This window comes from Coregonus clupeaformis, chromosome 19 (assembly GCF_020615455.1).
Source record: "Coregonus clupeaformis isolate EN_2021a chromosome 19, ASM2061545v1, whole genome shotgun sequence".
NCBI classification, from domain to species: Eukaryota; Metazoa; Chordata; class Actinopteri; order Salmoniformes; family Salmonidae; genus Coregonus; species Coregonus clupeaformis.
The window spans coordinates 9,904,264-9,916,049 of NC_059210.1; positions in this window are offsets into that span (position 1 = coordinate 9,904,264).

Below are 11,786 nucleotides of genomic sequence, written 5' to 3' on the forward strand. Positions count from 1 at the left end.
CCTCAACTCTACAGCTAGAGAGAGAATACCCTCCACTCTACAGCTAGAGAGAGAATACCCTCCACTCTACAGCTAGAGGAGAGAGAATACCCTCCACTCTACAGCGAGAGAGAGAATACCCTCCACTCTACCGCTAGAGAGAGAATACCCTCCACTCTACAGCTAGAGAGAGAGAATACCCTCCACTCTGCAGCTAGAGAGAGAATACCCTCCACTCTACAGCAAGAGAGAGAATACCCTCCACTCTGCAGCTAGAGAGAGAATACCCTCCACTCTACAGCTAGAGAGAGAGATAATACCCTCCACTCTACAGCTAGAGAGAGAATACCCTCCACTCTGCAGGTAGAGAAGAGAGAATACCCTCCACTCTGCAGCTAGAGAGAGAGAATACCCTCCACTCTGCAGCTAGAGAGAGAGAATACCCTCCACTCTACAGGTAGAGAGAGAGAATACCCTCCACTCTACAGCTAGAGAGAGAATACCCTCCACTCTACAGGTAGAGAGAGAATACCCTCCACTCTACAGCTAGAGAGAGAATACCCTCCACTCTACAGCTAGAGAGAGAATACCCTCCACTCTGCAGCTAGAGAGAGAATACCCTCCACTCTGCAGCTAGAGAGAGAATACCCTCCACTCTGCAGCTAGAGAGAATACCCTCCACTCTGCAGCTAGAGAGAGAACACCCTCCACTCTGCAGCTAGAGATAGAGATAATACCCTCCACTCTGCAGCTAGAGAGAGAGAATACCCTCCACTCTGCAGCTAAGAGAGAATACCCTCCACTCTACAGCTAGAGAGAGAGAATACCCTCCACTCTACAGCTAGAGAGAGAATACCCTCCACTCTACAGCTAGAGAGAGAATACCCTCCACTGCAGCTAGAGAGAGAGAGAATACCCTCCACTCTGCAGCTAGAGAGAGAGAATACCCTCCACTCTGCAGCTAGAGAGAGAGAGAGAGAATACCCTCCACTCTGCAGCTAGAGAGAGAGAGAATACCCTCCACTCTGCAGCTAGAGAGAGAGAGAATACCCTCCACTCTACAGCTAGAGAGAGAGAATACCCTCCACTCTGCAGCTAGAGAGAGAGAGAATACCCTCCACTCTACAGCTAGAGAGAGAATACCCTCCACTCTACAGCTAAGAGAGAGAATACCCTCCACTCTACAGCTAGGAGAGAGAGAATACCCTCCACTCTACAGCTAGAGAGAGAATACCCTCCACTCTACAGCTAGAGAGAGAATACCCTCCACTCTGCAGCTAGAGAGAGAATACCCTCCACTCTACAGCTAGAGAGAGAATACCCTCCACTCTACAGCTAGAGAGAGAATACCCTCCACTCTGCAGCTAGAGAGAGAATACCCTCCACTCTACAGCTAGAGAGAGAATACCCTCCACTCTACAGCTAGAGAGAGAATACCTCCACTCTACAGCTAGAGAGAGAATACCCTCCACTCTACAGCTAAGAGAGAGAATACCCTCCACTCTACAGCTAGAGAGAGAGAATACCCTCCACTCTGCAGCTAGAGAGAGAATACCCTCCACTCTACAGCTAGAGAGAGAATACCCTCCACTCTGCAGCTAGAGAGAGAATACCCTCCACTCTGCAGCTAGAGAGAATACCCTCCACTCTGCAGCTAGAGAGAGAATACCCTCCACTCTACATATAGAGAGAGAATACCCTCCACTCTACAGCTAGAGAGAATACCCTCCACTCTACAGCTAGAGAGAGAGAGAATACCCTCCACTCTACAGCTAGAGAGAGAGAGAATACCCTCCACTCTGCAGCTAGAGAGAGAATACCTCCACTCTGCAGCTAGAGAGAGAATACCCTCCACTCTACAGCTAAGAGAGAATACCCTCCACTCTACAGCTAGAGAGAGAATACCCTCCACTCTACAGCTAGAGAGAGAGAATACCCTCCACTCTACAGCTAGAGAGAGAGAATACCCTCCACTCTGCAGCTAGAGAGAGAATACCCTCCACTCTACAGCTAGAGAGAGAGAATACCCTCCACTCTGCAGCTAAGAGAGAGAGAATACCCTCCACTCTACAGCTAAGAGAGAGAATACCCTCCACTCTGCAGCTAGAGAGAGAGAGAATACCCTCCACTCTACAGCTAAGAGAGAATACCCTCCACTCTACAGCTAAGAGAGAGAGAATACCCTCCACTCTGCAGCTAGAGAGAGAATACCCTCCACTCTACAGCTAGAGAGAGAATACCCTCCACTCTACAGCTAGAGAGAGAGAGAATACCCTCCACTCTACAGCTAGAGAGAATACCCTCCACTCTGCAGCTAGAGAGAATACCCTCCACTCTGCAGCTAGAGAGAGAATACCCTCCACTCTGCAGCTAGAGAGAGAATACCCTCACTCTGCAGCTAGAGAGAGAATACCCTCCACTCTGCAGCTAGAGAGAGAATACCCTCCACTCTGCAGCTAGAGAGAGAATACCCTCCACTCTGCAGCTAGAGAGAGAATACCCTCCACTCTGCAGCTAGAGAGAATACCCTCCACTCTGCAGCTAGAGAGAGAATACCCTCCACTCTGCAGCTAGAGAGAGAGATAATACCCTCCACTCTACAGCTAGAGAGAAATACCCTCCACTCTCCAGCTAGAGAGAAAATACCCTCCACTCTCCAGCTAGAGAGAGAATACCCTCCACTCTGCAGCTAGAGAGAGAGAATACCCTCCACTCTGCAGCTAGAGAGAGAATACCCTCCACTCTGCAGCTAGAGAGAGAATACCCTCCACTCTGCAGCTAGAGAGAGAATACCCTCCACTCTGCAGCTAGAGAGAGAATACCCTCCACTCTGCAGCTAGAGAGAATACCCTCCACTCTGCAGCTAGAGAGAGAATACCCTCCACTCTGCAGCTAGAGAGAGAATACCCTCCAATCTGCAGCTAGAGAGAGAGAGAGAATACCCTCCACTCTCCAGCTAGAGAGAGAATACCCTCCCCTCTGCAGCTAGAGAGAGAATACCCTCCACTCTGCAGCTAGAGAGAGAATACCCTCAACTCTGCAGCTAGAGAGAAAATACCCTCCACTCTGCAGCTAGAGAGAGAATACCCTCCACTCTGCAGCTAGAGAGAGAGAATACCCTCCACTCTGCAGCTAAGAGAGAGAATACCCTCCACTCTACAGCTAGAGAGAGAGAGAATACCCTCCACTCTGCAGCTAGAGAGAGAATACCCTCCACTCTACAGCTAGAGAGAGAGAATACCCTCCACTCTGCAGCTAGAGAGAGAATACCCTCCACTCTCCAGCTAGAGAGAGATTACCCTCCACTCTGCAGCTAGAGAGAGAGAATACCCTCCACTCTGCAGCTAGAGAGAGAATACCCTCCACTCTGCAGCTAGAGAGAGAGAATACCCTCCACTCTACAGCTAGAGAGAGAATACCCTCCACTCTGCAGCTAGAGAGAGAATACCCTCCACTCTGCAGCTAGGAGAGAGAGAATACCTCCACTCTGCAGCTAGAGAGAGAATACCCTCCACTCTGCAGCTAGAGAGAGAGAATACCCTCCACTCTGCAGCTAGAGAGAGAGAATACCCTCCACTCTGCAGCTAGAGAGAGAGAGAATACCCTCCACTCTGCAGCTAGAGAGAGAATACCCTCCACTCTGCAGCTAAGAGAGATAATACCCTCCACTCTGCAGCTAGAGAGAGAGAATACCCTCCACTCTACAGCTAGAGAGAGAGAATACCCTCCACTCTGCAGCTAGAGAGAGAGAATACCCTCCACTCTGCAGCTAGAGAGAGAGAATACCCTCCACTCTACAGCTAGAGAGAGAATACCCTCCACTCTGCAGCTAGAGAGAGAGAGAATACCCTCCACTCTGCAGCTAGAGAGAGAGAATACCCTCCACTCTACAGCTAGAGAGAGAATACCCTCCACTCTACAGCTAGAGAGAGAATACCCTCCACTCTACAACTAGAGAGAGAATACCCTCCACTCTACAGCTAGAGAGAGAATACCCTCCACTCTGCAGCTAGAGAGAGAATACCCTCCACTCTGCAGCTAGAGAGAGAATACCCTCCACTCTACAGCTAGAGAGAATACCCTCCACTCTACAGCTAGAGAGAGAATACCCTCCACTCTGCAGCTAGAGAGAGAATACCCTCCACTCTACAGCTAGAGAGAGAATACCCTCCACTCTACAGCTAGAGAGAATACCCTCACTCTGCAGTAGAGAGAATACCCTCCACTCTACAGCTAGGGAGAGAGAGAATACCCTCCACTCTACAGCTAGAGAGAAGAATACCCTCCACTCTGCAGCTAGAGAGAGAATACCCTCCACTGTACAGCTAGAGAGAGAATACCCTCCACTCTACAGCTAGAGAGAATACCCTCCACTCTACAGCTAGAGAGAGAATACCCTCCACTCTGCAGCTAGAGAGAGAGAATACCCTCCACTCTGCAGCTAGAGAGAGAATACCCTCCACTCTGCAGCTAGAGAGAGAGAATACCCTCCACTCTGCAGCTAGAGAGAGAATACCCTCCACTCTACAGCTAGAGAGAGAATACCCTCCACTCTACAGCTAGAGAGAGAGAATACCCTCCACTCTGCAGCTAGAGAGAATACCCTCCACTCTACAGCTAGAGAGAGAATACCCTCCACTCTGCAGCTAGAGAGAGAATACCCTCCACTCTGCAGCTAGAGAGAGAATACCCTCCACTCTGCAGCTAGAGAGAGAATACCCTCCACTCTGCAGCTAGAGAGAGAATACCCTCCACTCTGCAGCTAGAGAGAGAATACCCTCCACTCTGCAGCTAGGAGAGAGAATACCCTCCACTCTGCAGCTAAGAGAGAGAATACCCACCACTCTGCAGCTAGAGAGAGAATACCCTCCACTCTGCAGCTAGAGAGAGAATACCCTCCACTCTACAGCTAGAGAGAGAATACCCTCCACTCTGCAGCTAGAGAGAGAATACCCTCCACTCTACAGCTAGAGAGAGAATACCCACCACTCTACAGCTAGAAGAGAGAATACCCTCCACTCTACAGCTAGAGAGAGAATACCCTCCACTCTACAGCTAGAGAGAGAGAATACCCTCCACTCTGCAGCTAAGAGAGAGAATACCCTCCACTCTGCAGCTAGAGAGAGAATACCCTCCACTCTGCAGCTAGAGAGAGAGAATACTTTCCACTCTACAGCTAGAGAGAGAATACCCTCCACTCTACAGCTAGAGAGAGAGAGAGAATACCCTCCACTCTGCAGCTAGAGAGAGAGAGAATACCCTCCACTCTGCAGCTAGAGAGAGAATACCCTCCACTCTACAGCTAGAGAGAGAATACCCTCCACTCTACAGCTAGAGGAGAGAGAATACCCTCCACTCTACAGCTAGAGAGAGAATACCCTCCACTCTGCAGCTAGAGAGAGAATACCCTCCACTCTACAGCTAGAGAGAGAATACCCTCCACTCTGCAGCTAGAAGAGAGAATACCCTCCACTCTACAGCTAGAGAGAGAAAACCCTCCACTCTACAGCTAGAGAGAGAATACCCTCCACTCTACAGCTAGAGAGAATACCCTCCACTCTACAGCTAGAGAGAGAATACCCTCCACTCTACAGCTAGAGAGAGAATACCCTCCACTCTACAGCTAGAGAGAGAATACCCTCCACTCTACAGCTAGAGAGAGAATACCCTCCACTCTGCAGCTAGAGAGAGAATACCCTCCACTCTGCAGCTAGAGAGAGAATACCCTCCACTCTACAGCTAGAGAGAGAATACCCTCCACTCTACAGCTAGAGAGAGAATACCCTCCACTCTGCAGCTAGAGAGAGAATACCCTCCACTCTACAGCTAGAGAGAGAATACCCTCCACTCTGCAGCTAGAGAGAGAATACCCTCCACTCTGCAGCTAGAGAGAGAATACCCTCCACTCTACAGCTAGAGAGAGAATACCCTCCACTCTACAGCTAGAGAGAGAATACCCTCCACTCTACAGCTAGAGAGAGAGAATACCCTCCACTCTACAGCTAGAGAGAGAATACCCTCCACTCTGCAGCTAGAGAGAGAATACCCTCCACTCTGCAGCTAGAGAGAGAGAATACCCTCCACTCTGCAGCTAGAGAGAGAGAATACCCTCCACTCTGCAGCTAGAGAGAGAGAGAATACCCTCCACTCTGCAGCTAGAGAGAGAATACCCTCCACTCTGCAGCTAGAGAGAGAATACCCTCCACTCTGCAGCTAGAGAGAGAATACCCTCCACTCTGCAGCTAGAGAGAGAATACCCTCCACTCTACAGCTAGAGAGAGAATACCCTCCACTCTACAGCTAGAGAGAGAGAATACCCTCCACTCTGCAGCTAAGAGAGAGAATACCCTCCACTCTGCAGCTAGAGAGAGAGAATACCCTCCACTCTGCAGCTAGAGAGAATACCCTCCACTCTGCAGCTAGAGAGAATACCCTCCACTCTGCAGCTAGAGAGAGAATACCCTCCACTCTACAACTAGAGAGAGAGAGAATACCCTCCACTCTACAGCTAGAGAGAGAATACCCTCCACTCTGCAGCTAGAGAGAGAATACCCTCCACTCTACAGCTAGAGAGAGAATACCCTCCACTCTACAGCTAGAGAGAGAATACCCTCCACTCTACAGCTAGAGAGAGAATACCCTCCACTCTACAGCTAGAGAGAGAATACCCTCCACTCTGCAGCTAGAGAGAGAATACCCTCCACTCTGCAGCTAGAGAGAGAGAATACCCTCCACTCTGCAGCTAGAGAGAGAGAATACCCTCCACTCTACAGCTAGAGAGAGAATACCCTCCACTCTGCAGCTAGAGAGAGAATACCCTCCACTCTGCAGCTAGAGAGAGAATACCCTCCACTCTACAGCTAGAGAGAGAGAATACCCTCCACTCTACAGCTAGAGAGAATACCCTCCACTCTGCAGCTAGAGAGAGAGAATACCCTCCACTCTACAGCTAGAGAGAGAATACCCTCCACTCTACAGCTAGAGAGAGAATACCCTCCACTCTGCAGCTAGAGAGAGAATACCCTCCACTCTACAGCTAGGAGAGAGAGAATACCCTCCACTCTGCAGCTAGAGAGAGAATACCCTCCACTCTGCAGCTAGAGAGAGAATACCCTCCACTCTGCAGCTAGAGAGAGAATACCCTCCACTCTACAGCTAGAGAGAGAATACCCTCCACTCTGCAGCTAGAGAGAGAGAATACCCTCCACTCTGCAGCTAGAGAGAGAATACCCTCCACTCTACAGCTAGAGAGAGAATACCCTCCACTCTACAGCTAGAGAGAGAATACCCTCCACTCTGCAGCTAGAGAGAGAATACCCTCCACTCTGCAGCTAGAGAGAGAATACCCTCCACTCTGCAGCTAGAGAGAGAGAATACCCTCCACTCTGCAGCTAGAGAGAGAATACCCGCCACTCTGCAGCTAGAGAGAGAATACCCTCCACTCTGCAGCTGAGAGAGAATACCCTCCACTCTGCAGCTAGAGAGAGAATACCCTCCACTCTGCAGCTAAGAGAGAGAGAATACCCTCCACTCTGCAGCTAGAGAGAGAATACCCTCCACTCTGCAGCTAGAGAGAGAGAATACCCTCCACTCTGCAGCTAGAGAGAGAATACCCTCCACTCTGCAGCTAGAGAGAGAATACCCTCCACTCTGCAGCTAGAGAGAATACCCTCCACTCTGCAGCTAGAGAGAGAATACCCTCCACTCTACAGCTAGAGAGAGAATACCCTCCACTCTGCAGCTAGAGAGAATACCCTCCACTCTGCAGCTAGAGAGAGAATACCCTCCACTCTGCAGCTAGAGAGAGAATACCCTCCACTCTGCAGCTAGAGAGAGAGAATACCCTCCACTCTGCAGCTAGAGAGAGAGAATACCCTCCACTCTGCAGCTAAGAGAGAGAATACCCTCCACTCTGCAGCTAGAGAGAGAGAATACCCTCCACTCTGCAGCTAGAGAGAGAGAATACCCTCCACTCTGCAGCTAGAGAGAGAGAATACCCTCCACTCTGCAGCTAGAGAGAGAATACCCTCCACTCTGCAGCTAGAGAGAGAATACCCTCCACTCTGCAGCTAGAGAGAATACCCTCCACTCTGCAGCTAGAGGAGAATACCCTCCACTCTGCAGCTAGAGAGAGAGAATACCCTCCACTCTGCAGCTAGAGAGAGAATACCCTCCACTCTGCAGCTAGAGAGAGAATACCCTCCACTCTGCAGCTAGAGAGAGAATACCCTCCACTCTACAGCTAGAGAGAGAATACCCTCCACTCTACAGCTAGAGAGAGAATACCCTCCACTCTACAGCTAGAGAGAGAATACCCTCCACTCTGCAGCTAGAGAGAGAATACCCTCCACTCTACAGCTAGAGAGAGAATACCCTCCACTCTACAGCTAGAGAGAATACCCTCCACTCTACAGCTAGAGAGAATACCCTCCACTCTGCAGCTAGAGAGAGAATACCCTCCACTCTACAACTAGAGAGAGAATACCCTCCACTCTGCAGCTAGAGAGAGAATACCCTCCACTCTACAGCTAGAGAGAATACCCTCCACTCTACAGCTAGAGAGAATACCCTCCACTCTGCAGCTAGAGAGAGAATACCCTCCACTCTACAGCTAGAGAGAGAATACCCTCCACTCTGCAGCTAGAGAGAGAATACCCTCCACTCTGCAGCTAGAGAGAGAGAATACCCTCCACTCTACAGCTAGAGAGAGAGAATACCCTCCACTCTACAGCTAGAGAGAGAATACCCTCCACTCTGCAGCTAGAGAGAATACCCTCCACTCTGCAGCTAGAGAGAGAATACCCTCCACTCTGCAGCTAGAGAGAATACCCTCCACTCTGCAGCTAGAGAGAGAATACCTCCACTCTGCAGCTAAGAGAGAATACCCTCCACTCTGCAGCTAGAGAGAGAATACCCTCCACTCTGCAGCTAGAGAGAGAATACCCTCCACTCTGCAGCTAGAGAGAATACCCTCCACTCTGCAGCTAGAGAGAGAGAGAATACCCTCCACTCTACAGCTAGAGAGAGAGAATACCCTCCACTCTGCAGCTAGAGAGAGAATACCCTCCACTCTGCAGCTAGAGAGAGAATACCCTCCACTCTGCAGCTAGAGAGAGAATACCCTCCACTCTGCAGCTAGAGAGAGAATACCCTCCACTCTGCAGCTAGAGAGAGAATACCCTCCACTCTGCAGCTAGAGAGAGAGAGAATACCCTCCACTCTGCAGCTAGAGAGAGAATACCCTCCACTCTGCAGCTAGAGAGAGAGAATACCCTCCACTCTGCAGCTAGAGAGAGAATACCCTCCACTCTGCAGCTAGAGAGAGAGAATACCCTCCACTCTGCAGCTAGAGAGAGAGAATACCCTCCACTCTGCAGCTAGAGAGAGAGAGAGAATACCCTCCACTCTGCAGCTAGAGAGAGAATACCCTCCACTCTGCAGCTAGAGAGAGAATACCCTCCACTCTGCAGCTAGAGAGAGAGAGAATACCCTCCACTCTACAGCTAGAGAGAATACCCGCCACTCTGCAGCTAGAGAGAGAGAATACCCTCCACTCTGCAGCTAGAGAGAGAATACCCTCCACTCTGCAGCTAGAGAGAGAATACCCTCCACTCTACAGCGGAGAGAATACCCTCCACTCTGCAGCTAGAGAGAGAATACCCTCCACTCTACAGCTAGAGAGAATACCCTCCACTCTGCAGCTAGAGAGAATACCCTCCACTCTACAGCTAGAGAGAGAATACCCTCCACTCTGCAGCTAGAGAGAGAATACCCTCCACTCTACAGCTAGAGAGAATACCCTCCACTCTACAGCTAGAGAGAGAATACCCTCCACTCTGAAGCTAGAGAGAATACCCTCCACTCTACAGCTAGAGAGAATACCCTCCACTCTACAGCTAGAGAGAATACCCTCCACTCTACAGCTAGAGAGAATACCCTCCACTCTACAGCTAGAGAGAATACCCTCCACTCTACAGCTAGAGAGAGAATACCCTCCACTCTGAAGCTAGAGAGAATACCCTCCACTCTACAGCTAGAGAGAATACCCTCCACTCTGCAGCTAGAGAGAATACCCTCCACTCTGCAGCTAGAGAGTACCCTCCACGCTCTGCAGCAAGCATTCCCTCCAGGAAGCAGGGAAAACTGGTTTTCAGCACTTTAAGTGACTGCTGTGTGTGTGTGTGTGTGTGTGTCTGCTACTCAACTAAATTCCCAGAGCAGAAGCTCTTTCTTTGCTGAAGCAAAAAACTAACTTTTCTCCCCAAGATAATGCTAACAGCGATGGCATTATTGGAGTATGATTAATCACTATGTCCATTACTGTTCTACATGTATTATCATCATCCTCACCCCTTTGTTCCCGTAGTACTCCCATAGCAAGCAGCGCTACAGTAACTAGCGTGAATACACCATTTCAGCAAATATAGGGAATTAATAAGGGCGCCTTCCTAAATTCACTCTGGCAATCTACTCCGATTTCAGAGCACTCTCGTCTGAGTGTGCGAGAGCGCAGAATAACTGATTAATTTACCAACGCTCAACACCCCTTGAATATGGCCGGTGTCAGTAAACGTAGGCAAAAAAAAGCGTTACAGTCAACAACACTCTAGATAACATGAAAACAGCCTAACCAGCTCTGCTAGGGGGAATACAATTTGTCAGAGTGAGGTGCTCTCTCATGTGTCTGGAAGTAGCTTGCAAGCTAGCCAACGATAGCTTTGGTGCTTGATTGCGGGTGTTAGGGTCAGAACGCTCGGATCAACCCTACTCCCATACACTCCTCGGCCAGAGCGTCCAGTGTGCGCTATGAACGCTTTGAATTTACGAACCTATACTCTGACAACGCTCTGAATTTACGAATGCCCAGCGCGCACTCTGGCACTCCAGATTGAATTTACGAACATACCCCATATTGGATTTCCTACACTGACTTCCCTACAGACTTTCACTACAGATTCCAACCTACAGGTAATACTTATTTATTACAAATAATTTATGAAAAATTATATATAAAAACGATTTATAATTCCTAATACATATCAGGCATAAATTGTGCAAGATCACTCAGCTGTGAGAGTATGAGGTGCTTGTGTGAAAGCACTCTACCTTTCTGCTTGTCTGTGTGTGTGCCCGATCGGCAACACAGTAGTGAGAGAGAGCAGTGCCTCCCCCTCTACTGCCTCTGTGTTGCTGACTCATTGTCACTGCCCCAGAATCTGCTGGCTGTCTGCATTATTCACTGACTCACTTTCCTCTGTTAACTGTTAGTGCCTCCTCAGCACCTGGACTTGGCTGGCCGTGGGGGCAGGGCTGGGCCATGGGGGATGAGCTGGGATGAACTCAAAGGGCAGTGCTGGGGCAGCTGTGTGGGCCCTAGGGTCAGGCATCAGTGGGGGCCGGGGGACTTTTCTCAGAGGGCATCACCAACCTCCAGTCGCCCCAGCCCTAAATCACTTGGCCTGCCCTGTGTCGCCCCAGCCCTAAATCACTTGGCCTGCCCTGTGACCGAAACATCCCAGTAAGCGTTTAACTATGGATCTACAACTCTTTATTTTTAAAAATGGTGAAAGTGTTGAGCCTCACCTAATGCCAGGGTGACTTCAGTACCATGATGGCTAGTATCAGAGGACAGCTCGAGCCACACTGACCTGGACACACCTCACCTCCAGGAGGACAGCTCCAGCCACACCGACCTGGACACACCTCACCTCCAGGAGGACAGCTCCAGCCACACCGACCTGGACACACCTCACCTCCAGGAGGACAGCGAGGGGCACTGGGGAGGTTACAATGCCCAGCAGACCAGA